The 16,546-nt window shown below is 44.2% G+C and overlaps 1 protein-coding gene across 1 annotated transcript in view; it reads left to right on the plus strand.

Moving 5' to 3' along the window:
- Window positions 1–16,546, plus strand: part of Mrps27 (mitochondrial ribosomal protein S27) — an 85,137-nt gene that overhangs the window by 21,768 nt on the left and 46,823 nt on the right. The window lies entirely within an intron of this gene.

A 16,546-nucleotide genomic window follows, 5' to 3' on the forward strand; every position in this document is an offset into this window, starting at 1 on the left:
GAGAGAGAGAGAGAGAGAGAGGAGGCAGCTGCATGTGGTCCAGAACATGAACGGAAAACTCACACAGTGGCTGCTTTCCAGTTCCATGCAGACCGTGTATGAGACTCTTGTCTGCTTCAAACCCGCGCTGCTGTGACCTGACATCTCACCATTTGCTTTCATCAGAACTAATGCTCTTCTTTAATTCTGTTCTTTTCATTATCAAGAAAATTAGCTGTTTTCTTAGCTTATTTATTTTTTTTAAGATTTATTTATTTTATGTATACGGTGTTCTGTGTGCATGTACACCCGCAGACCACAGGAGGGCACTAGATCTCATTACAGATGGTTGGGAGCCATCTGGGTGCTGGGAATTGAACTCAGGACCTCTGGAAGAACAAGCAGTGCTCTTAACCTCTGAGCCATCTCTCCAGCCCCAGCTTACTTGTTTTTTAAAGAAATGTTTTTGTGACATCATGGATGCTTTGATGTGTGTAAGAGTCTCAGTGAACTATACAAGGATAGTGGAAATGATGCTTGCTCACTGTCTAAATGATTTCTGCTTCCCAGCCTCAGAGAATATACAAAACATACTAAGGCCTCAGAAATAGTTTTGTAAAAAGTAAAAGTTAGAAATAGGACTTTTTGGAGTTTCTCTTGAGTAACTGAAATTAGAGATTAAACTTGGACACCAGAGACCTGCTGCTCTGAGGTACTTCCATTAGGTAGGCCTTCTGTGGTTGTTGTGGCTCATATCTTTACAGAGTGACTTTTAACCTCTTGGAATGACCTTCAAATCACATGCCTAACATGGAGAAATGTCAAGCAGCTTCTTAATCTTAAATAGCCCGCAGCTTCCAGTTGCCCTGCCCACAGGCAGCATTTCTTATTCCCTGAGGAGTTCCATCACTGAGAGCAGTGGTTCTCAACCCTTGGGTCATGGCCTTTTTGGGGTGAAGTGACCCTTTCACAGGGGTCGCCTACGACCATCAGAAAACACATATTTACATTATGATTCATAAGAGTAGCAAATTTATATTTATAAAGTAAAAGTATATATTTATATTTATGAGGTAAACTTGTATTTATGAAGCAAAATTATATTTATGAAATAGCAATGAAAATAATTGCATTTATGAAGTAGCAATGAAAATAACACTGTTGGGGTCACCACACCATGAGGAACTGGGATAGAGGGCCTCAGCGTTAGGAAGGTTGAGAGCAGTGGCTTAGGGTACAGCTCACTGCTGCCCATGGCATAGGCTCACCTCCTTCCCTGACACAGCCTGTAGCCACCTCTCTTAACTGGCCAGTGGAGGGCGGAAGGACCTTCTGCCGCAGAATCTGGGCACAAGCGGCAGCAGGCCCCAGGACTGTGGCGCACCCCACCTTCCCATCTTCTCATCCCCGAGAACATTTGAAATCTCCAGCCACCGCAGACGCGAAAGCTTGGGAGCGCCAGCATTGCGGGTACCAGGGATCTTTATAGGAAGGCTACCTTTGAGGCCGCAGAAGGGACAGCAGACATCGGGACATTGGTGTGGGCTGTGCACTGCTCTCTGGGAGCCAGCCACACACACTGGATCCTCTGCTTGTGGTAGAAAGGGGAGCGTGGAGGGAAAGGAGTGGGTGCTGTAGTCACCACAGCAAACTGGGGGTGTGTAAGACAGTCTGTGCACTGAGAAAAACCCGCAAACCGTGATACTCTGCATCCGAAGGGAAAGTAAGCCAGAGTAACAGTGACTCAGACAGTGGGGAGGGTAAAACAAGTGCGAGTCAGCACTTGGAAAACACGTGCTAAGAATACCGACAGTGGTTGGCGTTACGGAGCCGCTTGAGCTGAAGTCAGGATCGGAAGGTGAAGGCCGACACAGTGGGAAGGCCTGGGGCCGAGGCCTCGTGCAGGGCTGAGGTTTGCCTGGGAAGCTGGGGAAACAGGCCAGACAGTGCCGCACGCGTGCTCTTCCCGGGCTCTAATACACTCGTTCAGGAGTGGTCTTCGGGCCCTCTGAGGAGCCCTGGGCGGGGAAAATGAGGACCAGAGGGAGGGAGAGGCCAGATATGCTGCCACAGACCCTTTGCTTCTGCCCGAGAAGCCATGCCTCCTACCCTTTCTATATGGGGCTCTGCAGAGACCGTTTTATAGAGAGCTGCAAAGGGTAAGCAGAAAACTTCCACTTCAGCGTCTCAGTAATGCTAGCATTTTCTGCCGTCGTGAGTGTGGATGACAGATGCCTGCACTGTCTGCAGCATTTGTCTTCCTCACCAATTAAAGTCACTGATTTTTTTTTTTTTAACCGTATCACATTTGTAGCAGATTTCTAAAAACCGCTCATCGCAGCTCAGAAGCCGGTAATTAGACCTGCTCCTGGCTCTGGGGTTCCAGGCATTAATGATGCAGGGCATATGTTGCCTTATTTCCCCTTCTTAGTATCTTGATAATTGTATTTCGGTGTAATTGGTTTCATTTGTGAAAAGCCAGTTTGGAGAAAGGGTCCACAGGCCAGAGGGCTCACGGTGTAAAATACGAAGAGTTAAGGGCTCCCTCTGAGGCCTTGTGAGCAGTAGGTTCTCAGGTTTTGCCTGGTCTTGGTGCTGCTTCTTTCTGCAGGCCTTTTGAAGTCTTCTTTGTTCTCTCTTCATACAAATATTTTCTCTTCTTCTTCTTCTAGCTTGCCCTGGGAAGGAAGACAGACACATGACTGTCTCCAAATGAAGGGTTAGGTCCATCAGTCCCTTAGAGTCCCCGTCAGGATGAGGTGGGTGGGAAGATCTCGAAGGCCCCACGTGGCTGTCTGGAGAGCAGGGTGGGGTGTGGTGAGGGGGACCCTTTCTGTTTTATTCTGGCATCGTCGGTGCCCGGTGTGTAGTGAGGCAGAAAGCAGCAGCCAGTGAAGATGATTGATGCAGGAGCAGTCGGCCAGCGGCAGCCGCCGCCGAGGCTGTTCGGCCGCCAGTGTCTGGGGAGGGCACTTCCTCCTTCCGCTTAGGAACTTTCCTGTCCTCTGCTAATTTGTAAAGTAACTAGGCTCCAGACATCCTTTTCTTCCGGGCAGGGGGGTTTTGTTTTTTACTTACTGTTTGGCTGTCGTTTGAGAGGGAAAGGCTTCCCGCCTCTGCTATCACCTCCAGCGTTCGTAGCCGGTAACTCTGTAGCTCTCTTTAGTGACACGGAGGCTAAGAGAGATTGCCTGAGTGATGAGCATGCGTGAGGGCCAGGGGCTGCCTGTCCTGAGCCGGGAAGCCACAAGCCCCACATGGAGGCCGCAGGGCAGCTCTGAGAAGGCAGCATGGGGTTGCCCAGAGCAGGACTACAGGAAGGCCCCAGGCAGGGCTGTGATGGCTCCCAAGGAAACCATGGCCGAAGGATTCGAGAGAGAGCATGATCCAGAGCGCAGTGTGGCGGGGAAATTGGGATTACAAGTAAAAGGAAATCCCTGGAATGTCCTGTAGTCTGTGGACTGTCCTCGTTTGTTGTGAGACTGCCAGCTCTCTGTCCCTTTTGCTGCGCTGCCTGCCTGGGGTCAGGGCTACTGTATGGTGAGTGAACACCTTTTCCATTTTGGAGACCACCTTTCCTGGGCCTGCTAGTCAGGTTCTGAGCTGGACTCCCCCATCCATGTATACTGTCCACACTTAGACGGTGAACCTGGAGGCTGTGGCTCCATATTTAGGAGACAAAACTACATGTCATAGGGAAAAAATGTGCTATCGATAGAAGCCATTGTCCGTGGTTAGAGCAAGCTTTAACAGCCCCCGTGTTAGCATTAGATGACTATAATGGCATGCAACTCCAGCTGTGACACTTCTCCCCTCCCTTTTGGTGTCCTCTTTACTGAGATGTTTGCAAACTGCAGTTTTAAAGGCGTGTTTAGGCTTCTGTATCATTTGGGGGACTGTGGTGATTTACAAAAGCATGACATTAAACTTGCTCCCCTTACCCTCAAAGCGTCGGTCGTCAGAACTGGTTATTGAATCCTCAGTGGAATGGTCATTCCTGAAGAGAGACAGGCCCCTCCAGTTATATGACATATTCTCTGTTGAGAAGTTTACAGTTCTGAAGTGGCCTGTAGTTTCTAGAAAAAGCGTGGCGAATGTCGAATCCATTGTCACACAGTAGAAAAGGCTTCAGGGAAGGAGCTTTCCTTCAGAATCAGACTCCTGTGTTGTCATGGAGAGCAACATGCCACCCAGTGATGAGAGGAAGGCAAAGCTGGGAGGCTGGCCAGGGTGGGGCAGCACGTCCATCCGCTGTGGCGTGGCGTCAAGCGTCCTTCAGCAGTTGCTCAGATGACCTGGCGGATGACAGACAACAGGTCAGGAACAGCTGGGATGAGGCGGATGGCAGCCTGCATGTCTCCAGGTCCTGGGCTGGCAGCCTGTCGAAGGACCAAAATAGCTTCATTTTTCAGTGAGCAAAAATGCGGTGATGGCTCCTTGGAAGGCGGTGTTGTGCCTGTGGGGAGAGGGGGGGGTAAGGGTGCATTAGGAGTGAGCTGCACGTGAATTCACACAGTAGTAGTTTTCCTCTGAGGTCTTAGAGAGTGGATTCTATAGCTGTCTCAAGTTTTTCTCTTAACATATTGCTTAGTCTCTGTGAAACTCTAACTTGATTTTTAAGTCTAAAAGTCAAGGGGCAGCAAGCAATTCTTGGAACGTTTTCAGGAACAGTTCCCTACTTTAACACAGATGCATGCTGTAGTTTTTATTTGCTAATCCTTACCCCAAGCCTAAAAGATAGTTAATTATTTTTAATGCTCTGTATTGGGCAGTAGCAAATTGGCAAATATGGTTCATGCCTGACCAGAGAGTCATGGAATTGGTGAGGGAAATGAGAGCCTTTGGCCCCTGCTCCTTCCGAGTCTGTACTTTCCGCTCTGGTCTTTCAGCCTGGAGCTAGTGAACAAGGATGTGGTGTCCAGTCCATTTACCTTGCTTACACTTCTCGTGTGGCTTAGTGTTCCCAGAGTGCTCTGAGATGACTGCTGTCTTCCTTCAGGGGGAGGTGATTCCCCATGGGTAGTCTCGTCTTCTAGCGACTGTAGCAGCCCAGGCTGCTAAGATTCCTCCCCAGCCATCTTTGCATCCTTTTGTTTCTCTGGGGTGAGTCTGTAGTTGAGTGACTGGACATATAGGGGATGGATGTTTAACTTGTAAAGAACTTGACTGTTGTTTTACAAGCGACTTAGCCCATGCTCTGTATGGAATCTCCTCTCCACTGTAGCTGACAGATTAAGCTAGATCAATGGGTATTTATTTAGGTTTAAATTTGTGATTGCCTGATGATTCCTCCTTTGGCAAATAGTTCACATTTTCCCCCCTGTTCTGGGGGTTGTTTTCTTTTTACTGAATTTGAAAATTCTTCTCCTCAGTCTTGTGTTTTCATTCACTTAACATATTTTTCAAAGTATGCTTTCAACTTGGATGAAAATCCAATTCTTCATGTTTTGTTTTGTTTTTTAATGTTTTTGGTGTCATCTAAGAAATCTTTGCCCAACTCAACACCATAGATATTTTTCTGATATTTTGCTTTAGAATTTTGTAATTTTAGATTCTAGAGTCAGATCTATAATTAATTATGAGGGATTTTTTTGTTTGTTTGCATAGGATAGAAAATAAGGCTCAAAGGTAATTTATATAAAAACACCTAATTTTATCGAGGCCATTTACTATAAACAATGCTCTTTTCACATTGCCTGGAACCTCTTGGTAATAATTTCTTCATATGACTTTTTGTTGATCTCTGCTTTGCTTTATTTGGTGATACAAATATATTATCTTGGTAGCTCTAGTTTTTAGTGTCTTTTCATTAGATAACATGGATCTTCTAACCTGGCTCAGCTTTATCAAAATTCTTTTGGATAATCAGGTCTTTTCCATTCTATATTTATCTACATGTATACACACATTTACATCTCCATGTGTTTTTTTTTAAGATTTATTTTTATTTTGTGTATGAATGCTTTGCCTGCATACACACACACACACACACACACACACACACACACACACACACTCACACACACACAGTGTGCATGCCTGGTGCCCCCAGAGACCACAAGAGAGCATCAGATTACCTGAAACTGGAGTTATTGATGGGTGTGAGCTACCATGTGAGTGCTGGGAACCAAACCTGCAAGAGTGACCAGTGCTCTTAACTGCAGATCCATCTCTCCAGCCCACACATGCATTCATTTTTCTTGTTTGTTTGTTTGTTTTTGTTTGTTGAGATAAAGTCTTAATATGCAGCCCTGACTGGCCTAGAGCTTGCTATGTAGACCAGGCTGGCATCAAACTTAAAAAGATCCACCTACCTCTCCTCCTGAGTGCTGGAATTAAAAGTGTGTGCCATCATGCCTGGTGTGCACCCATAATGTAGAGGAACTAGGAATGAACACTTCAGAAGATATGTATTGAATGTCTAGTGTGTATTTAGAAGAAAAGGAAAAGGGGTGAGTACAGAGAACAAGAAGAGAAAGATTTGTGAATCAGCTGTTCTTTTTCACTGAAACAAACAAACTGCTCGGACAGGGTTTGAGATGAAAATCCAGGGGGACAAATACCAATACTGTGCCCGTAAGATGAGTCAGCGCTGTGTATAAGGGAAGTTCTAAAGCCAACAGGAGAGAGAGAGCACCTTCTCAGTTCACTAAAACTGCGGTGTAGTCAAAGGAAGGATGTGCTATAATCACTGCAAGTCAAACAGACGGTGAATTGTTGAGGATGAGTATATATGTGAAGCAGTTCAAAGTCCAGACGAATCCCAGATCTAACAGGTAAATTCACTGTATTTATGTAACAAAGTTTATGGTTTAACTGCAGAAGAACTGACTTTGGGGCTCTGCCATCAGAGAGAGAGGGGGGCTGTGGGAGAACTGAGAAATAAGGCTGAGGGGAGAAAATGATTGCAGAAAAGAGAGAGAGAGCTTATCTGTCTTAATTGTGTATTGATATTAAATCAGTAAGTTGGTATGCCATCCATGTTGGACGTAGTAGGACATGCCTATCATCTCAACAGGAAGCTAAGGCAAGAGGATCTTGAGTTCAAGGCTAGCCTAGGCTATATGGTGAGAGCCTGTCTCAAAAACAAACACAAATTACAGAGCATCTGCAAAGAGAACTTTGGCAACATAAAGATTATAAATGCATATATCCTTTAATCCAATTGTAGTTTCGGATATTGAACCTGATATAGCCCCATACATATGAAATAATATCCCTTGTAAGAAGTAAAACCTTGCCTGTTAGCAGAAGCATGCATAAAATAATTATTCTGTAACCATGTAGTAAATGTTATGCAGTGATTGAAAAAAATGAGGCTTAATGTATTTTTGTATTTCCTGAGGAGTAAGTTACAGAAATAGTAGATGAGAAGTTGTGGTTTGTGTGGCATGTGCTATGGTACGTGTGCATGTATGTAATATGGGCATGTGCATAGCAATGCTTTCTTTCAGAAAATACTCCGGGATAACTTTTCATTGAATTCTCTCTTGGACCTTTTGATTTTATGTTGTGAGTATGTGTTACTTTGTCAAGAAGGGTTCTTTTTTAATGATCCATGGGATAATTAATCATCATTAGACTCTTGAGAAATGTCTATCATAATGAAGGTATTCCACAAAGAGTAATAACAATTTTTTTTTTATGTAATGGATAAATGTAGGAGGGAAATTAATTTTACCTGCTTGCAGTGATAAAAGACCTGACCTGTGGTAATCAGCAGTAGACATGAAGAGAAATGTATTATACACAGGAGGGAACAAATAAATCAACAAAGTTAATGAGAAGTTGAAAGCAAAGAGGATTGAAAATTAGGCCCTGGCTAGTGGGGAAATGGTTGAAGTACTGAGCTGGAGGAAAATTAGAAGGTGGCGAGAAGCTGGACATTCCCCTTTTTATTGTACTCATACATGTTCCCAAGTTGGCCGTTTTCTGCCCACTGACCATACTTAGGCTTTAGAGAAGAGCTGGCCACAGACCTTTGGAGGAAGAACAGTTACCAAAACATACCATTAGGTTTTTCTGGCATTCTGGCACCAGCTGGGAAGTCGGATTCTGAGGCTTGTCAACTTTGGCGTCTGAAATTGAAGTTGAAGTGACTTCTGTAAAGGCCGTGGGAGTCAACTTCTCACAGCTGGGATGGGGACCTGACTGGTCCCTAGGCTTACCACGCAGGCCAGTGTGTCTCTCCAGAGGCAGTCTCAGTATAACCAGGACAGAGACATAACGAATACTTCAAATACTTTGAACCCCTGACAGTCAGACCTCAAGAAAGCCTAACAGATAAAGAGATCAACAGTCCAAGTCCATTGTGTTGGGGAGGATGAGTGCTTGAAACCCCTGATAGCACCAGAAAGGTGGGCCAGCCTAAGCTCCTGTTTGATCTGTAGTGTGGAGCCTGTTAAGCTGACTGTAGATACTAGCTAGCTACCCAGAGGGATGCCTGGCCTTTTCTTGTTAAAATCGAAGCCTCAAGCTGTGGCGACACATATCTTTAATCACAATACTCAGGATACAGAGGCAGATGGATCTCTGAGTTTGAGGCCAGCCTGGTCTACAGAGCAAGTTCCAGGACAGCCAGGGCTACATAGTGAGACCCTGTCCCCTCCCCCCAAAATACCAAACAAACCAAGCTGGAAGATTCAGACTTTGTGAGCATGAGGGTGCAGTCTGCTAGGCTTCTCTGAAACTCTGCTCAGTTCTGTGTTATTATTAACATTTCTGTTAGTTCTTTCACAATTATCAAAAGAAAAAGCAGTCCACATAAGACGAGGTCACAGAAAGGATGAGCTTTCTCATCTGCCGTGGGTCTTAGTTTGTAAATAGCTGTGGTGTGCCCTGCTTACTTTAGACAGCTAAGTTTTGTGCCATATTTATCTTCATATTATCTATCTCTGAAAAGTCCATGAAGCACGTTTTTGATGACTTGAACATAAATGGGGAAGAAAAGGACTTAAGTAAATCTCTTCTGATAGCTAGCTGCCAAACCTTTTAAGGGTGACCCTTAAGAAACAAATTAAGATTTTGCGTAAGAAGATCCTCTCCGAGGTCTGTTTCCTGCAGTGTAGTCCTGGGGTCAGCAGCTATCTCTCCTAGCTGTTGTCATGATTGTAGCAGAGTCAGGGTCCCCGAAACATGGCTCGAGGACACAGAGATGTGGTTAAACTCATTGATGATCGTGCGGCCCTCCTTTGGTAGTATTCGCCCGTGAGCTTGCGGATCGCTCTCAGGAGCTGGCAGCATTTAAAGGAGAGTGAAGTAGATAAACAGAGGTTTCGGGAGATCTGTGGGAGCAGAAGTTGCAATTGATTGCATCATGATCTTTGAGGCCAAAAGCAAATAAATCCTTAAGTATTTCCAGATGCTCTGTGTCTAGGGAAGTGGACACTTAGGCGCTTGGATGTGAATTCTCTTCATTGATTGTGACTGCCATCGTTTTCATGATAGATTTCCCCTTGTGTTTGTTTTAACCAGGCAGGGTTTTTTAATGGTCTGTTCCCTTTAATGTTGACGCTGGTTTGAAGACAGCATCCCCATCTCCTAGCTGGGAATAGGTGAGCTTGGAACTTAAAACTCGGGCTTTGAACCCCAGACTAAGCAGCACTGTCTCCTGCTACCTGTCCATCCTCAGGAGTGGGTGCCCCCCAGAGGCGGGAGGGGGTCGTTAGTCTTCATGGCTGAAAGCCTTGGCACAGTCCATAGGGAAGACACGGCAAGCATCTGTTAAAATGAGACTGGGGTCTCAGGTGCAGATCACTCCAGTTCCCCACTTGCCGAGTTAATGGCAGGTAATGAGAGGTATGGTGTCTGACACATGACTACATCCTCTCAGAGCACAGCCACAATGGCCTGCCATCCCCAGAATGCCCTGTGCTTTCTGTCTTTGCCTGTTTCCTGTCCCCCATTCTGCCTCATCCATACTTGCCCTGACTTTTAATGTAATTTCTGACCTTTCCTTAAAATTATGCTAAAGCTATTTATTGACTCATCAAACAAAATCTTTTTTTCTTTATTCGAGAAGCCATTTTGAAGAGTAGGTTGGAGTCAGTCTGCAGGGCTTTGAGTGTGGCATATGCTAGCAGTGTGGTTTAGATACAGTCTCCACCCCTCTTTCTTCACTAGTAAAATGGATATTAAAATAGTACTTCTGCCTCAGCATAGGTCGGAGGCTTGGAGAAACTGTTTAAAAGCTGCCACAAGGGTCTTGGAGCAGAGGAGGTGAATGCTTAGTTGGATTTAGCTTTAATATTGCCTGTGCGTTGTAATTCAGATTTTGATTTTTAAACCCATTATTCCCCAATGATCTTTACCAGTTTTCACTGAGGGGCATCACAGTCCAGGACTCATCGGGATTATGAAAAATACTAGTTCAACACCCAGAGGGAAAGGATGTCACATTTGGGGGAAGTGTTCTGACCCCTAAAGACAGCTAACTTGAAGCTGCTTTGTAGATAGCCGAGTTGCTGAGCTTACAGCAGCCATAGCAGACCGGAAGGGGGCAGCAGAGAGTCGTCTGCTTCCTGTTTGGGGGAAAGAAGTATATGAAGTGATTCCCAGGCAGGAAAAGCCTGCCCAGGCCCAATCTTGGCCAGGCGTTAGGAGTAGGTAAAGCACAGATAGATGGCAACAGGAGTTCTGGACCAGGGCGTTCAGAGGCTGATGGAGAGCCTGCATGCCTGTTCTGATCGTCGGGCCAAGCAGCAGCTTGGCATGGCTGAAGCGGCTGGCTGTTGTCAGCACTGTCGTCCCGGATGGAGAAGTTGAGTGACCTATGTGTAGCCCATTGTTACCTGGGAGATTGGTCACTCTGACCTTGAAGGTTAGACCAAAACAGACAAATTGTTCCATATTTTAAAAATTATGAAGAAGGTAATTCTTTTAACTTGTAAAGGAAAAAAAAAAAACACTGCATTTTAATGTTTCCTAGCAAGCCTTTTTATTATATCTCTATTTATCTGTTTTAGGCTAATTGAAATATTCAGATTTCATCTATAAAGTTAATGCAATTTTTGCACAGTTATTCAAGAACTAAGAAGATAATCCTAAAATCAAATGAAAGAGTAAAGGGCCGAGAATAACTATAACTTAGAAAGCTGATGGAACAATCTGCCGGCTAGATAACAAGGCTTGTTAGATGCTGTGGTAGGTGAAAAATGATGCACTGGCACACAGACTAGCAGGAAGGAGTATTGAGAAACCAGAAATAGATCTACACACACATGGAAACTTGAGACACTTTATGTGTCAAAGGGAAAAACTAGTAGTGAGGTCATAAGTGCTCCTTGGATGGCAGGTTATGTGAAGAAATGCACACAGATGTACACTTTTTTAAAGCTAGAGCAGCAGTCTAAATGAGAAAAACAAGCTATACTTTATCTGGAAATACAGGAGACTCTAGACATGTGACTGAAGTTGTGTTTTGAGCATGATGCAAGAAAAAAATGTAACTGGTTAAAGACTGGTAATGTCAATGTATGAAAATGTAAACACCCCATAAAAGAGACTATGCACACACACTAAAGATAAGCAAGATTTGCAGCCCATCTCTGATTGTTGAGATAAGATGACCAAATAGAAGGTCCGTAGTGATACATTTGCAAAGAGCTTGTTGTTCTGATGTACTGTCGAAGATAGGCTTGTGCTTGGGGAAGATGGAATTGTATCTATGTTAATGACACTATCTGTGATTTTACTTGTTTTACTCATAGCTGTTGGTTTTGATAATCGGGATTATATAGTATTACGAAATATATCAGAAATATTCCCTCCTTTGTTTTCTCAAAGTTTGCATAAAATATATTATTCCTTCAGTATTTGGTAGATTCATGAGTGAATTGGTAGATTTTTTTGTTTGTTTATTTGTTTTTCAAGACAGGGTTTCTCTGTGTAGCTTTGGAGCCTGTCCTGGAACTCACTCTGTACCCAGGCTGGACTTGAACTCACAGAGATCTGCCTATATCTGCCTCCTGAGTGCTGGGATTAAAGGTGTGCTCCGCCGCGGCCGCCGCCGCCGCCGCCACCGCCACCACCACCACCACCACCACCACCACTATCCACTGCTCCCCCGGTGAATTGGTGGATTTTTATTTTAAGTATTTTAAATTACAAACTAGCATTTTCTAATAGATAAATGGCTTATCGGTATCTATTTTGTGTTGTTCAGTGGTAGTGAGATTGACTTGTTCCTAGTAAGTACCTATATTCCTATGAACTTTTTTTTTTTTACTTTTTCAGCATTCTGCTGGGTTACTAGGGGTTTTGTTGTTGTTTTTCTAATTTATTGAGCCTCTTGTAATGCTCACAGAATAGCTTTGAATTAATATTTTCTCATTTCTTCATTTTTAAAATTGTTTTACTTTATAGCACTGTTTGCTATGTAAATGTGTAATTTAATTTTTAAACTTGTCTTTATGAGTTTTATGTAATACTGACATTTTTTATCCCAATAAAATTTCCCCCAATTAATATATGCTTTTGCTTTTAACATGTAAGTATATGTGATTCATGTGGAATTACTTGGAGTTAATTGTTGTGGGGTAATCTTTTTGTACACTGTGAAGATATGTCTTTGCCAAGGTACCTTCTGGTGGTTTAATAAAGAGCTGAATGGTCAATAGCTAGGCAGGAAGAGTTTAGGAAGGACATTTGGGAGAGAGAAGGACTCAGGGACGAGACACTGGGGAAGACGGACCTACAGAATGAGAGAGAGGTAAAAAGCCACATGGTAGAGTATAGATTAATAGAAACTGGTTAATTTAAGTTGCAAGAGCTAGTTAAGAACAAGCCTAAGCTAAAGACCAAGCTTTCATAATTAATAATATCTCAATATCATTATTGGTGTCCTGAGGTCCCACAAAGGAAAGTCCAAATGCAGTCAATTATATGAGATTTAGATTTATCCTTATATATAGCCCTCATATGCACAAAACATACGCTCCCCAGTCATTTTCATGCCATTTATTATCGAACAATCTATGATCTGTGGTGTGCTTTGATATAGGAAACACTCTACAGCTCTACCTATATCATTGCTCAGCTTCTGTTATGCCTCATTTAGAACCATGTTTAACAACCTCATTAATTCTTAGACATAGTTTCCAAATGCTTTATTTGACTAAATAGCCCCTCCATCCTCTACCCAATGGAAAGACTTAGACAATAGTTGAAATTCTCAGATATGTGGCCATAAGCCTCAAATAGCCTTTAGGGCTTTTTGCAAATAACAATCATAATCAACATTGTAAAGATTACTTCTTATAGACAGGAAACTAGAGAGAAAGAGACATCCTTGTACCTCAGCACACAACTGCCAGTACCAGATTTAGTTCCTGTCCACACCTCTGGGCAATGCTCGGAATAAACTACTCTTTGATGTCGTCAGGAGAATGGACTGCCAAGGAAGCCAGGTGCACATCCCTCCTCTGTGTTCTCTAGTGTTTACTTCCCCAGGTGGAGCAGAAGGGACTGCTCACGTGAACTCTGGCCTTGAGGGTGTCCACCTTGGGACAGAGTGTATTTGAAGCCAAGGGGCAGCACCTCGGGGCTGATTTAATGTACATGTTGATTAAGTGAATCTCTGAGGGTGCTCCAATGCCATGTCCTCCACCCACACCCTCCACCCCCCTTCTCTGGGCTTTCATTTCTGCCTAGTGCCTTTCTCTGTAGATAGTGATTATTTGGGCTCTGCTCTCAGATTCTTCCAGCCAAGTATTTTGTGCTGATTCTGAGGTCTCTGGATACTTACTTGGAATGCGACATTCGAGCACTTTATTTTTCAGGATCTTGATATCTTATTATGGTAAGATAGTACAGAGTCTCTTTCATTTGTTTTGATATCTTCATCTTTGGCAGCAATAAATCTGACCCCCAACCCCTTGGACAGAGCATATTGTATTCCTGGAGAATTGCCAGCTAAGGTTCTCTTTTTCAGGATGATTATATCTTAGTGACTTTGTGTTCTCAGCACCTGGCTGTGCTGGGAACAATACTGATCTTTAGTAAATATTTGTTGACTGAATGATGGAATGAGATTTATAAACCAGTGAATATTTAAAATTCTGATTGTATTCATGCTGTTTTCCTCTGTTCGTACATTGTTTGAACTCATTTAATGAGCAAATAAGGATAATTTGGGGGGCATAATTTCAAATAAATTGCATAGTGAAGCATAGACTATCAATCTAGGGCGATGGTGTGGTTAGCAGGAAGCCCTGGGCTGGAACCAGAAGATCTGTGTGGTTTCACGGACACAGTCACAGGCTGATTCTCGTCAGCCGCCTCAGGCTTGCTGAGCTCAGCTGCTTCATCTTTAAAGTAAACAGAGAAAACTCTAGGAACCGCTCCCCCCTGGCCCCGGTGTGTGGACGTGCCTGGCACAGACACAGAGAAACTGTGGTCTCGGGGAAGGGGGGGCTGTCTTCAGGGTTCTGAGCTCTACTTTGGGGGGCCATGGAGACTCCTCAGCCATAAAACCCAGCGTATTTGCTAAGGTGAGAGAAACTCGTGAACTCAGTGGTGGCGCATTTCTGGCTCCACGTGATGTCCCCTCCCCAGCTCAGCACTGTTTTCCTTGTCGTTTCTGGCTGTAGTTATGAACTCAGCCCACCGCAGATTCACAGAGGCGGGGATGGGGGTGGGGGGGATACAGGACTATTGGGGATCTTCTTATATACTCAGTACAAGTCCCAGGAGTGTTGCTCCCGGGTTCCTTTGTTCAACTGGGTACAGGGCAACCATACGGATGCCATATCTTGAGAACCTTAGGGAACTTCTATGGTCCCTCTTTCTTCCTCACTGGGTTTAAATTGTTCAGATAGGGAACATGTGGGTCTTTGGAGGAGGACAGAGGCCATGGCATATCTGCCTGTGTATCTGGCTCACGGGGTTGGGGGTGTTGAGGAGGGATGTTGTTTTCTCTGTTTTCTGTCTGCCCGTGGTGGAATATCATCTTAGGCTAAGCACCCAACCATTTTCTGATTTTGTTTCGACTCTCTGCATTTGTTTTACTTATAGCACCTTCAAAGACAAGAATAAAAAGTAAAATCATTAACCGATGTGTCAGGGCAGGTGTGGTAGTGTACAGCTTTATCTCAGTATTCAGAAGACAGGGATCTCGGAGTTCAAGGGCAGTCTGGTGTGCAGAGAGCACTGGTATACGGTGCTGCATCCTAAGATCCTGTCTCAATAAATAAGTAGATCTAGTTGAAGTCATAGTCCTGATTTTCCTGACAGAGCCACCGTGTCACTTAGGACACAGTTATTACAAGATGTGCTCGTGGTTTCCCAGTTACAGAACAGGCAGACATCATTACCCAGTCACTTTATAACTCAGTGAGACGTCTGTCCAAGAACACTTGGCTTGTTGAGATAATGAAGCAGTGGTCGCACATGCTCTGTGTTCAGACATCAGTAGACTCACTGCTGTTCACTGGAAGTTACGAGAGCAGTGAAACGATTATCCAACCACAGACCCCCCAGGGTGTCTTTTTCTTGGTGTCACCTCTTGCAGGAGGAGCATAAACTGTTTAATATGGTTCCAACCAACTTTTCCAGCCAGGTATTTCCAATCCCTAAAAATATCCCTACACCTAGGGAATCATCTCTCCTGGCTCCTCCGTTATTACTCAACAAGTATTAAAAGGGAATTCATTCCTTTTAAAAGTCTGCTAAATTTGAAGTGAACATCCTACCCTACCATGATGCCATTCCACATCACTCCAGCCAGCGGTAGCCTTCTGGCTGCACAGTTGCCCTTTTTATTACTTCTCCCGGGTATATTGATCACACAGACCTGGCTTGGTGACATTATCAAGCCCAAGGATAGCAGTGTTTTGAGAAAACTTTGTTGACTAAAAGCCCAAACTTTGCACAGGGTCTTCTGTCTTCAAATACTGCAGGCAGTAATCGGCCAGTGACGGTAGGTGAGTACACACCACTCGGCTTTCCTGAAGTCCAGCTGCCACTGTAAGCTTCCACCTAGACTAATTTCCCCCAGTTCTTCTCATGGAAGTGCTCTCCTTTCATGTCTGCGCTCTCCTCAGGCTGGTAGCTCTACACATTTCTCACACTTGCCTCCTGGAAGCCTACAGCCAACCTTATTTTTCCGTTGTACATTACCTCCCTAAGGCTACCAGAACAAAGTACCACAGTCTGAGTGGCTTAAAAACTGAAGAAATTTATTTTCTTACAGTTTGGACCAAAAGTATGAGCTCAGAGTGTCACGGGGCAGGACTCTCCCCCAAAGTCCCGGGATAATTGTTCCCTAGTGTCCCCATCTTCCTTGGCATTGCATGGCTTGTAGATGCATCGTTCCGTCTCTGTCACCACCCAGCACTCTCCTGTGTGTGTGTCTAGTCTCTTCTAAGGACACACACCCTGCATCTCCAGTAACCTCTATCTATCTTGATTATCATATTTCCTAATAAAGTCATGTTCACAGGTACTGGAAATTAGGATTTCACTGTCTTTTCAGGGGGTGTAATTCAGCCTATAATTCTGATAAAATGTATGTAACATAAAACTCGCCATTTTAAAAGCACATTCATGATTTTGTGCAATAACTACCTGT

This window comes from Peromyscus maniculatus, chromosome 15 (assembly GCF_049852395.1).
Source record: "Peromyscus maniculatus bairdii isolate BWxNUB_F1_BW_parent chromosome 15, HU_Pman_BW_mat_3.1, whole genome shotgun sequence".
Classification (NCBI taxonomy): Eukaryota; Metazoa; Chordata; class Mammalia; order Rodentia; family Cricetidae; genus Peromyscus; species Peromyscus maniculatus.